The sequence below is a fragment of the Mastomys coucha genome, unplaced genomic scaffold (assembly GCF_008632895.1).
Source record: "Mastomys coucha isolate ucsf_1 unplaced genomic scaffold, UCSF_Mcou_1 pScaffold15, whole genome shotgun sequence".
NCBI classification, from domain to species: domain Eukaryota; kingdom Metazoa; phylum Chordata; class Mammalia; order Rodentia; family Muridae; genus Mastomys; species Mastomys coucha.
In genome coordinates this window covers 167,048,902-167,060,694 of record NW_022196897.1, presented here as the reverse complement: position 1 = coordinate 167,060,694, position 11,793 = coordinate 167,048,902, and the positions used below count along the sequence as shown (strand labels likewise).

The 11,793-nt window shown below is 47.3% G+C and overlaps 1 protein-coding gene across 1 annotated transcript in view; it reads right to left on the bottom strand.

The window, feature by feature from the left end:
* Positions 1-11,793, bottom strand: part of Ntsr1 (neurotensin receptor 1) — a 44,069-nt gene that overhangs the window by 30,640 nt on the left and 1,636 nt on the right. The window lies entirely within an intron of this gene.

Sequence of the window (11,793 nt, the reverse complement as noted above, 5' to 3'; positions counted from 1 at the left end):
GGGGGGGGTGGGAATTTTTGAGGTTGCATCTGGATCCTTCCAGTTTGTTTTTGTCTTCCTGTTTTGAAGGTTCCCTAGTGTACTAGTTAGGCATAGCTCAAGGATCAGCAGTGGCCATGCCCTGGGACCAGCAAGACCAGACTTGGAATCCAGTCTCTGCCTCTCTCTTTAAGGTGTACTGAGATAACACAATGGTGGCAGTGTGTGTGTGTGTGTGTGTGTGTGTGTGTGTGTGTCTGTATGTGCGTGTGCATGCACACGTGACTATAGTTGTACTTGTTTGTGCAGATATAACCAGATTTGAGATGCAATTGTCCTGGCTTAGGGTGAGCCCTAAATCTCATGACAAATGTTGATAGAGAGCAGATATTCAAAGAAGAAGGTGATGTGAAGACCAAGGCAATACTGATGGGATGTGGTTATGAGCCAAGGACATTTGAGTCCATCATTCCTGGAAGAAAAGGAAGTGGCCTCCTAAAAGACCCTGAAAGAAACATGGCCCTGAGAGACATCCTGGAATTTGGACCTCTGGTCTCTGGGACCATAAGAGAATATATCCCATAGTTGTGAGCCAGCAGTGTAGTCAAGCCCTAGGTTATGACACCCACAGATCTCAGGCTTGCTCTAGAGCCTTTGGGAGGCTCTGGACCTCTCACAGCTGGCACAAACTTGTTTGAGGTTCGAGCAGCTTAAAATGCGGACATCTACCCCTGGTGATTTTCTTTAGAGGCTCTATGAGCACTGCCTGGATGATCTGCCACAAACACGGGTATTTTTAATACATTAGACGGCTCCTTTTAAACAAGCTGTCAGGAAAATTAATTGCAGGAAGTTTAGCAGGGCGCTAACGTGCCTAAGAGCCCTGCAATTACCTGCTTCCAGTGTACAGGCGCGTTTGACAGCTTGGGGGCCCTAGGGGTGCTTAGCTGCTCCAGAAATTCTTGCTTCTGCTAGGGGTGTGACCCTGGTGACCCCAGATTATTGCTCTAGCATCTGAGTAATGCAGATCTCTAAGGTGCAGAGGCCAGACAGTCCTCCCCTGGTATGGATCAGAAGAGCAGTACTCCAAATCAGAATCTGGTATGAGGCACATCGCCAACTTCATCTCCTGCAGTTTAGTCCAGTCCTAACAAGGGAAGGTCCTTTGGCAAAATGGATTCTGAAGTTAGACAAACCTGGGGTCTCAAACTTGTTTGAGGTCTATAGGGAAAAAGGAGGCTTTCATGATGGTCAGTCATTCTGTTCCTGTCTCCAAAAGCACACCAGCTGGCACGCGGAGACTATGGCTAGGCCCCCTCTTCAGGCTTCTTCCTCAATTTCTCCCTGCTCTTCAGCTAAGGGACACTGGTGTCTTACTCCCGACCTTCTGTCATAGGAGGACTCCCCTGGGGACCATGCAGGAGTGGAATGGCCTTCAAAACTGGCTTCACAGCATTCCGAATGCTTTCCTTGGATTGGTGCTGGACCCCAGGATTATCAGTAGAACAGGAAGCTATGAGGCAATGTCAGAGCTCTCAGACTGAGGATAGCCCAGACAAGGAAATTTCAGGTAGCTGAGCCTGAGGATCCTTAGGGTGGGAAGAATCCTGCCCACCTTAGTTTGTGTCTTCAAAGGTGTCTGGCAGAGGCCACCAGCTGTGGTCCTGCAGTAAGCTGGACCCAGGGTCCCAGAGGCAGGTCCTAGAGGGCTATCAGCCAGATGGGGATGGCTTCTCCTCTCCCCAAGGCAATATATTTGACTCTGGACAGTTGTTTCCTACTGTGCAGATCCTGCCTGCAGCAGACAGGTTTATAAATGAGCTAGTCCTACCTGGATTCAGACCAGCTTGATGGCCCGGACACCGGGTCCTCAGCTTCCCAAATAACATGACCCAGATGTGCTTTTGCAGTGTTCTCCTGGACTCTCAGGAGCTGGGGATGTGTGGTTCTACTGAACTCTTGGAAACTATGTGCTGGACCGGTGGCTGGCTGTGAGCATTTAGTCCTAACAGTTCCTAGGGAGAGATTATTTCCAAACAGCTCCAGGGCTCTCTGAACCTTGAGGGCCTGGAAGTGTAGCGTCTTTAAAGAGAAGAACCGATTTTTAGTTACAGGAAAACAAAGCTCTCCCAAGAATGCTCTTAACCTTTAAATACACCAAAGGAGAGTTACTGGAATTTACAATAAATTCACCTTTTCACAGACAACTGGCTAAACATGTTGAAATCCAAACAATTCTGCTCCTTTTATAAGCCTGAGTGTAAGAGTTGCTGAACATTTGTCGAATACATCCCTTTGTTATGTCCTCCTTACAACATTGTTGTGGTAATTCCCTCAAGCCAAAGTTTTGCATCTTAGCTGCTTGGGATATTTGTCCACGTAGGCAGTGTTTAAAGTCTGGAGAAGGCTTTTGTTTGAGATACTGGGCAAGATCTGCTGCTATAAACACCCATAAACCATCATCAGGTGCTTAGGCCCCATGTTCTGACAGACGACTGTGGACCGCTCCCAGCACCACAGGCTCTTCACCAGTCCACTGTTTGAGGATACTGTTGTGATGGAGTCTTTGGGAGCTGAAGTCTTTGTCAGGACAGCTCCTTAAGCTGAGTTCGGGGACTGGGCTGTGAATCCATACAGGGCTTCTCTGTGGATTCTGTGCTTTGTGTAGGGCTAGGTGTAGACAGAATATAGGAGACTCCTTAGAGAGTAAAACCAAAGGAGAGGGGCTATGATCACACTGATCTTTCAACGGAGGATTACCTACTCAGACCTTACCCTAAAAAGCTGAAGCAAATGCCCATACCATACATATGAAACAATCTAAAGTTACTATGGAAAGATCCAGAAATATCATTCTCTCCAAAGGAAAAGACAATTATTAGATCCATCCATGAGATTGTTACAGCCATATATATATATATATATATATATATATATATATATGTGTGTGTGTGTGTGTGTGTGTGTGTGTGTGTGTGTGTGTAGCTGTAATGTATCATCTACAGTATTTATCATCAATTTAAAAACAATCAAATACACAGAGAAATAGGAAAAGTTGACCCACTGACAAGAAGATGTGTCACTTGGAGCAGACTGCAAGGTAGACCAAGATAGAAGTGGGAGGTATATATGGGGCTCACCACAAGCCTGTCTTTACAAGATTCTGAAAGCTCAAGGAAGTGCAGGGACAGCCCTTCTAGAGCATTTACCACAGCACCAAATAGAGAGGTGACCCCTGAAAAGCCAGCAAGGATAAGATGGAAGACTCTGGCTTACCTGGATACAGGATGGAGAAAAGGAGCCAAAGAAACTGAGGTTCATGGGAAGAAATCTGAGAGGAGATAGAAACAGACTAACCGAATCTATGTCTGACCCAACATGAGTCCTGGGATTGTCTTCAAATGGTACATGCATGTAACACACAATAAAGGGTTTGAGAACTGAGCCACAGCCATGAGCCAAGACTAAGCTGAGTATACAGGGAAGAAATGGGGACTTAGTAAGGGAGCTGATGTGGGCACCATTATCAATAGATGGTACAACCGAAGGTGCAGCTCACACTGGACTGGCTGCCGACCTCAAGAAAACACCAGCATTGCCCAGGGGATTAACATAATCTAAGCACCACAACAAAGTTAAAAATGCCCAGGAAACAAGCTAAAGTTACTACTGAAAGATCCAGGAATATCACTCTCTAAAGGAAAAGACAATCATTAGATCTATCCATGGAATTGTTACAGTCACAATGAAGGCCCATTAAGAAAAACAACAGCTGGGTGGTTGTGACCCACGCCTTTAATCCCAGCACTTGGGAGGCAGAGGCAGGGGGATTTCTGAGTTCAAGGCCAGCCTGGTCTACAGAGTGAGTTCCAGGACAGCTAGAGCTACAAAGAGAAACCCTGTCTCGAAAAACCAAAAAAAAAAAAAAAAAAAAAAAAAAAAAAGAAAGAAAGAAAGAAAAAAGAAAGAAAGAAAGAAAGAAAAGAGAAAAGAAAAACAACAACAACAAAACCCAACTCCTTCTGGCCACAAGCTTGGGATCTCTGACCCGGGGGAATACCTAAAATTCCTGATGGGCCTGATCCAAAGGAACACAGGAAGGCGGGCTCACCTTAAACTATGCCAAAGGGACAGAGGGAACAGTTTTCTCTTTAGAGAGATACTGTAATTTCCCTCTCCAGAATCCCCCAGTGCATGGACCCCATAAACCACCATGAGATCCAGCTGTATGATCTCACTTTACTGAAGCTTAAATCAGAAAGAATCCCTCCCAGCCCCCTTTCCTTTTTCTGTCTCTTTTGGATGCCGGCCAGACCAAAGCTACCCTTACACACACACACACACACACACACAGAGAGAGAGAGAGAGAGAGAGAGAGAGAGAGAGAGAGAGAGAGAGAGAGAGAGAGAGAGAGAAAGCTATGTGTCTGCCACTTGTCTGACTCCCCTGAAGGCTTAAATGGCTTTTTTTTCCCTCCATTTTTCTCCAGGCAGCTGCTGGGACTGACATTGGGTCTGCCCTGGGAGTTTTTCTCTTTACACTTTAATGGGATCATCCTTGAGCTTCTATCTGAATCTGAATCCATTCTTAAATTCTTTTGTTGGTGAGACTAAGAATCCAAAGAGTAGACCTTGATTTCCCCTGTATCATCTGGTGACCACAGAGGGACCTAAAAGGATGTCCTAAGAGAAGTGAAAGCTGAGGCTTTAACAGGCAGTGGAGCAGGCATGGTGGTATCTACCCATTATCCCAACACTTGAGATTCTGGGGCAGGAGTATGCTCATTTGGGGATAGCCTGGGCTATACAGTAAGATCTTAGGTCAAGACAAAAACAACAAAAAAGCCGGCATTGTGACCACAATGCCGAGGTACAGAACTGTCTGCAATGAACGGAAAGATAAGAGCTCGTAAAAGAAAAAGACTGTATTATAAGACCAACAGAAATGTTAGCGGTTCAAGACCAGCGACAGCCATCAGCCCTAGGGAACAGAACATTCTGCCATTGTGCTATGCAATATCCACCAATGTAATCAATTATCTTGGGTATAGAACAGCCTCTAACAAACTAAATTTATATCCTGTGAGCATATCCTTCAAAGACAACAGGATTGGGTTAGAAGTGGATATAGCACAATGGATTCCAGAGAGCTATCCAAAGCATCTAGGAAGTAGAAAGACTTTTAAACAACCCGTAAGCAAAATAAGAAAATATTCGAACAAGAAAGGATACATTCTCAAAAAAAATTGAGATGCTCCTAAAGCGGTACTTAGGAGGAATTTTGGAGCATTAATTCTTTATACAGTAAATAACGAAGTTCATGCTTGAGTTGTGGCTCTCTCCATTAACCTAGTACTGGGGAGGCAGAGGCAGGTGGATCTCTGTGATTTTGATGCCAGCATGGTCTACAGAGTAAGTTCCAGGACAGCCAGGACTACACGGAAGAGCCCTGTCCTAATAATTAACAACAACAACAACAAAATTCTTAAACCAACAATCTAAGTTTTTACCATAAGAAATCTAGACTAATAAACTGAGCATGTTGTGTTTATACTGTAATCCCAGGTTAGAGCCAGAGGATTGTTGCAAACTCAAGGTCAGCCTGGGTTACGGAATGAGACCCTACCTCAGAAAAACAAAACAAGAAAAACACTCAGTCAGCCCAGGGAAAGAACAAATTAAACTCTCAGGAAACAGACTTAGGGAATGAAAACATTAATATAAATTAACTTAAAGACACAATAGAGAAACTCAGGGAAACTGGATGTGTTATGTGTATGAGCATTTGCCCGAGTGTATACCTATGAGCCACATGCATATAGTACCCAAGGAGACCAGGAGGCCATGTCAGATGCCCTAGGACTGGTAACAGACAGTTGTGAGCTGCCATGTGGGTGCTGGGAATTGAATCCTGACCCTCCGGAAAAGCTGCCAGTGCTTTTAAACCCCGTTGATGTGGGGTGGGAGCAGGGGGTGGGAGGAAAGAAAAGAGGAAGAGGAGGTGGAGGGAAGGAGGAAGGGTGGAAGGCAGAGAGGGAGGGATCTGGCGTCAGCTCTTTGTTTGTTCCCTCCCGGCCCCAGTCTAAGCCACTCTTCTGGAATAATGGAATAAGGCAGCTGCTTCCTTACTGCTCTTACTGTCCCCTTCATTGTTTCCTGAAAGGCAGAAAGACAGATCTGTACTCTTAAAACATTACGCCTCCATACGGTTCTGCTGGGAAGCTTGGCGCTGTTCATTTCCTGGAGTAAAAGCCACATCGTCGTCTGTCCACTAATGCTCACGGCTCCAGACACCCCAGCTCTCTCCCAGTTCCTCAGGCTCACACAGCACAAGTCTGTCCCAGAACCTCTGTGTTTGTCCCTCCCTCTTTCTTGACGCTGCACAGGACTCTCTGGGAGCCTATAAGAGACCTTTGACCTGCCAAGCTGTGTCCCTGATCTTAAGGCCTTCACACTCTCAGAGGAAGATTCCTCAGAACAAGCTGCTGGAGAGACCTGTCCTGGACTCTGCCTCAGGCAGCAAGTATCTCTCAAAGGAGGTGGTCAGGTGCTGGCCAGCTGGCCATGTCTCTGACCTAGTGTTCTGCAAACCATGGCGGGGGGGGGGGGGGGGGGGGTGTCAAAGACAGATGATGGAAGCTCTTTAAGGCTCTGGGAGAGAAAGCAGTCTGGGGTAATAGTGTCTTGTGCTCTGCTGTTCTACAAAGAGGCCTCGCCTGCAGATGATTCTTTGTTGTTCCTTGGAGTGGAAGGAATCCTGCCGGTTGTGAATTGAGAGCTCCTCCAGGCTCTGGCAGTTGCAAGCATCTAATATGAATTAACTCATCTGTGGTTGGCAGGTGAGGAAGCTGTGTACTGGGTCTTGTGGCAGGACATCTATAGAGCCGAGATTTGAACCCAACTCTGGACTGCTGCTCTGGGATGGCCCCCAAACTGTCTATGCCTGAGTGATGGCTCAGGTGTTGGAAGTCTCTGCCAGTTTAACATCTAAACCAGTCCTGGCACAGGTGTCTGGGTTGAAGAGGGTAGTTTCAACTTGGCCAGTCTGACTGTGCTGGTTTGTGTATGCTCTGCCCAGGGAGTGGCACTATTAGAAGATGTGGCCTTGTTGGAATAGGTGTGTCACTGTGGGAATGGGCTTTAAGACCCTCATCCTAGCTGCCTGGGAGTCAGTATTCTGCTATCAGCCTTCAGATGAAGATGCTGAACTCTCAGCTCCTCCTGCACCATGCCTGCCTGGATGCTGCCATGCTCCCACCTTGATGATAATGATAATGAACTGAACCTCTGATTCTGTAAGCCAGCCCCGATTAAATGTTGTTCTTATAGGAGTTGCCTTGGTCATGGTGTCTGTTCACAGCAATAAAACCCCAACTCATTCACTGACCAACAGCCTGCCCTGTTCTGGCTTACTTCCTAAGGCTGTGATAAAACACTGACTGATAGCAACTTGGGGAGGAGAGGGTTTAAGAATTCCTCTTCCCTTTAAACACAAACAGCTAGAAAATCTTGCAAGGTTGTATAATCTTGGCTTTGGAAATGCAGATGGACAGACCTTCAACACTGGTGCATGGTCCAGAATACTGACAGTGCCCTCCAGTGCCCTCTATGCCATCCTGGCCCACTATTTGCATGTGACCATGGAAGCATCTCTGTCACATTATCAGACTTGGTCAGCCAGAGTCTCTGCCTCCCAGTACAACATATCAAGACAATGCCAGGAGGCTCTGCTCAGAGGACAACCCCTACTGCCCTTGGCACTGCAGGACTGCAGAAGAGTCTTCAGGAAGTATTATTCTGAGGGTGAGACCTGAGAGCCCAGCATTTGGCTATTATAGAAGCTGCATGCACAGCTCCCTGAGCTCCTGTTGAGCAGGCTCTTTCTCCAGGATTCTTGCCAGCTCTGGGCCCCATGCTCCCTTCTCTTCACCCATCTCGCACAGAAACTGACCCTAATCCTCAGGAGAAGCATCAACAGTCAGTTGGATACATTGAACAAGTGCTCTGGAGCTCTGGCTGTCTCGTGTCTGATTGGCATGAACAGGTGGTTCTTCCCCTGTTGCTTTCTGAGAAACAAGGTTCCAGTGCCGACTCCATCTGAATTGCCTGCATGTCCCCACCCTTCATGTCCCATCTTGCTGGCCAAGCCAGCCCCAAGGCCAGATCACCCTGTTCCTAAGGTGAGGGCTACCTCCTCCTCAAAGACTCCCTCAGTCTCCCTCACTCCCCATAGCTTTAGAGTCTTGGCCATTATGCTCAATCACAGCCTACCCTCTGGACACCAGATTTCATAAGCCAAGTTCCACCCCACCCCACTCCAGACCCTCTCTGACCAGGTTTGTTTACATATATTACAGACATGCACCACTATGCCCAGGAATATAATATATATAGCATATTGTGCTTTTAAATGCTTTGACCAGGGGCTGGAGAGATGGCTAGGTGGTTAATAGTACTTTCTTCTCTTCCAGAGGACTGGAATTTGGTTCCTATATGAAGCAGCTCACAGCTTTGAAACTCCAGTCCCAGAGTATGGCTATGCACAACCACACACACACACACACACACACACACACACTCACAAAAAACCTCTCTCTCTCTCTCACACACACACACACACACACAAAAACCTCTCTCTCTCTTTCTCTCTCTCTCTCTCACACACACACACTCACACACACATACACACTCACAAAACCTCTCCCTCTCTCTTTCTCTCTCTCTCTCTCACACACACACAACTTAAAAAAAAAATAAAATAAAATAAAAACTCCAATCATCGGGATAGTGAAAATTCTCCCTGTCAAACACGACAAGCTGTATTTGACACCTGGATCTATAGAAGGAGGAAGGAACTGAACTCCACAGGCATATACCTTCACCTGAGTGTCTGTGCAATTGCACACACACAGTAACTTTTAAAAAAATCACACACATATACCTTCACTCAAGTGTGTGCCTGAGCATGCGCATACGCAGTAACTTAAAAAAAAAATCAAACTTTGTTCATTAAACACTGCAAGCATATATAAAGGAGATCAATATTCAATATTCACTACTGTTTCACTCACACATCTGTGACCTTCCTTCCAGACTGTGTTTCTGTAAACTCTATTGAAACCAATGCTTCCCCTTCCCCAGTCATGCCCAGCAGCTGCTCAACACATCATTCACCTTGCTATTGATCTGCTGTAGACTTGGGGTGCCACCTCTCCCTGTGTTAGGTTCTCCTGCCCCTGGGTAGGAGTGTGTGCCTTATCCAGGGCTATGCTGCTGTTGGGTCTGACTGCTTCCATTTTTATTGGAAAAGAAGCTTTCTATGGAAAACTCAGTAGATGACTCTGGGGAGGATAGGCACAGCCCTTGGGCTCACCTATTTTTCTATGTATGCGCTACCTGGTACATGCTACCTGACATGAGAACACAGGACCTATCTGAGCTGGGACACAAGCTCCGAGGTTAGCAACAGAGTACTGTAAGACCCAAGGTCAGAGCAGGAAGCTGACCTGGGTGGTGTCAAGGACGCATGTGGCTCAGGGACAGTACTGGGGAATCCTTGGACACCATGAAGTCTCTTCCTCCTGTCCACTGGTATCAGAGCCAGATCTCCAGCCTCTGGGAGGAGCTGGGCATCAGGGTTCACCTGCTGTTTTGGTTTTCCCACCGCCTGCCTGGTTCTACCTTATCCTGCTATGCCCCAAACACTTGGCCTCTAAACTGTTCCCCATTGCTCAGAAGTTTACCACCTAACTCTCAGCTCATTTTTTAAAAATAACTTCTGTTGACAAGTGCCTGAGCTGAAATCCTTAAAGTGTGCAGAGTAGTGGTCCTCATGGAAGGCACTAAGGCGGAAGGATGTCCCTGTTTTGGAAAAAGGCCAACACATGAATACTTCCAAATATGGCCATGAGGACATGGCATAGCCAGCCCTAACTGGAGACACAAGTAGAACTGATGGTACCCACACTCATCTGCTTCATGTACCCATCTTGATGCAAAACCCATGATCCCAGGAACAAAACACATCTTTAGATAGCAGACAGTGGTTTAGGAGGGGTGAGAGGGCCCACGCCTCTCCTGAGGAATGGTCTCATCAAATACCCAGAGAGCTTGTGTTCCCAGCCAGAAAGACCTGGTCAGCTGTTAACAGGAGATGGACGAAGAGCACGCTGTAATCAGTCGCTCCAGGAATGAGGCAGAGTCTTCTAAGGGAAAGTGGAAGCTCTGTTCTCCAGGGGCACAAAAGCCACCAGCAGGCACTTAGTAAACACTCAGCCAACGCTGTGACAGCTACCAAGGGGAGCCTCACTCAGGATGGGTGCCCATGAAGCATTGCTGATAGACAGTGACCAAGACCCTGTCAAATGGACCCGGGAGCTGCCAAGCAATGACAAGCCCCAGACGAGAGAGCTTTGGGAGGGAGGGGACACCCTGTCATGTGTAGATCTGGTTCTGTGGCTCCAACAGGGGTTCTTCAGGAATCTCAGAGAGGTTTTTGTCTAGCGGATGAGGATGAGTTGTGCTTGCCCCTGGCCAGGCCCTACAGCTGGAGGGGCTGAGAACAGTGTGGGCTGGAAAGCCCCCTTTCCTATAAAGCCCATTAGAGATAGGAGCTTGAAGGAAGAAGCCTGCTGCCTCAAAGAAAGCAAGGAGCCATTCGAATCCTACTGTTTGTCACATGGAGCACCCAATGAATGCGCACTTGCCTTAATGCAGAGGACTTTCCTAGAAACGCTGGGTACTAACTCAGCCCTGCTAAGAGTGTCAGCTCAGGGGGGGACCTTACACAGGGACACTTGTAGCAAACACAAGTGTATTATTTCTGGCCTAATGGCCCACCTAAGAGATGAACTGTTGAGTTGCCTGACATCTGAATATGGATTACAACAGACCCAGCATTTCTGGTTTCTGGGTGTCACCTGGATATACCATGTGACCACAGAATCTTACTGTGAGGATTTGGGAGTCTATAGATGGCTTGGTGAAGAAAGCGACAGACAGATAGCACAACCAGCTTCCCTGGAGGACCCTCTAACATGGCAAGAGCCCTGGCCAGATCCTTTCATTCTCTGCTTTTCTTGCCTACCCTGTGGTGAATGAGAACCCTCCCTGTACTTCCATGATTTCCCAGGATGTAGAGCCAAGAAATTATTCAAAACTTTCTCTCTCTCTCTCTCTCTCTCTCTCTCTCTCTCTCTCTCTCTCTCTCTCTCTCTCTCTCTCTCTCTCTCTCTTGTTGTTGTTGTCATCTTCCAGACAGGGTCTCACAAGTTTGAGGTCCAAGCTTGCCACAAACTTGTAATCTTCCTGCCTCAGCCTCTGGAGTGTTGGCACAACCATGCCTGCTTAAAATGTCACTTCAATGTCACTTCTGCTCCAGCTGCTCCTGTGGATACCCACCTCATGGTTCTTCCTGATGAGCTCCCCGCAATGCTGAGTTACTCTGCTAGTAACTTCTGAGGAGGGCTCCCATCTGATTCCCTGGTGCTATCCTCAGACCTACAGAGGACTGTGGTCCATCATCCCAATCTTTTTTACCTCATCATACCCCTCCATGCCAAGACACTCCAGATCAATCTGCAGCAGCAGCAGCAGCAGCAGCAGCAGCAGCAGCAGCAGCAGCAGCAGCAGCAGCAGCAGCAGCAGCAGCAGCAGGGCCTGAAGTGCTTTGGACTGGGGACCTGGGAACTCCTCTCAGAGCCCTCCTGACCATGTTGTGATCACCTCACTTTGCAGACAGAGAAAGTGTAATCCAACTGGGAACAAGTCCAAGATTAAAATTCCAGCTTTGGGGTTTGGGTCCAGGAGAGGTAGC